This window comes from Ursus maritimus, unplaced genomic scaffold (genome assembly GCF_017311325.1).
Source record: "Ursus maritimus isolate PB19 unplaced genomic scaffold, ASM1731132v1 scaffold_16, whole genome shotgun sequence".
Classification (NCBI taxonomy): Eukaryota; Metazoa; Chordata; class Mammalia; order Carnivora; family Ursidae; genus Ursus; species Ursus maritimus.
Genome location: NW_024424008.1, coordinates 32,805,398 through 32,806,438, shown reverse-complemented (window position 1 = coordinate 32,806,438; position 1,041 = coordinate 32,805,398).

Genomic DNA, 1,041 nt, shown 5'->3' with positions numbered 1-1,041 from the left:
GCCCGTACAATCATTGTCCAGATGGAAAGACGGGTTCTTGGTGCTTCCTATTCCATCATCCTCTCAAATGTCACTCTCTATGTAAGTATTTTTGTTGTGTTTTACTCTGTATTCCATTTTCTCTCTGTTAAAAAAAAATTAATATTCCTGTGGAGGTATCCGAAACCTACTTTTCATTCTTATATGAATTGTTTCTGCTTGCATGTGTGTATACACAAAAAAATCATTATTTATTTCTAAAGTTAATTTTATCTGGAGGTATCTCAGGCTGTTTTTCATGAGGCAATTCTCCTTGTAAAACAGCATTCCCTTTCAGTTTTTTTGTCTTCTTTACTCTCATGATTTTAAAAACAACTATATTTCCAAAATTTGTTGTTTTGTTTTGTTTCTTGTTTTTGTGTTTTTGTGGTACTCCAATCTTGCATACACTGCGCCTCCAATGCCTATTTCTTATGCTTTCCTTCTAATCTTTCTCAACTTGACTTTTATAGCTCTATTCCCCTTCATCTATCTCATATACAACCCCTCTCTCTTTTATCACAGTTTCTGTAGTGTCTGGTTTTCCTTAACTTCTTTATATTTAATTTTCATTTCTAAATTTTTTTTTCTTTTTCTGTTTTTCCTATGTAAGTTTCATCAGTCCCTGATGTATTTTCCTCTACAGTCAGGTCACCACATTCACAATGTCTGGGAACATCTCCACTTAAGTTCTTGAATTTATTTTGTGTTCTTTTTTTATAGTTACCATTAGTTATTTACATTTATTAACACTGATTTCTATTTTCCTCTTTATAGTAACATTTTTGTGACTACTCTATAAAGCAAAGAAAAATATAAATATATATCTAAAGGCATGGGGTTGGTGCTATTCCGTGTTTTTCTGTTCTTAGGATTTCTTTTTGATGCTATAGGCCACAAACTAATTTTTTTTTTTATATGGTTCTTTTGGGCAACTAGGGCTCTTCTTCCTCTGAGAAACTTAACTAGTTTCTAGGGGGAATTCAACCCTTAGCCCCATGCTCTCCTACTGATCACCATGAC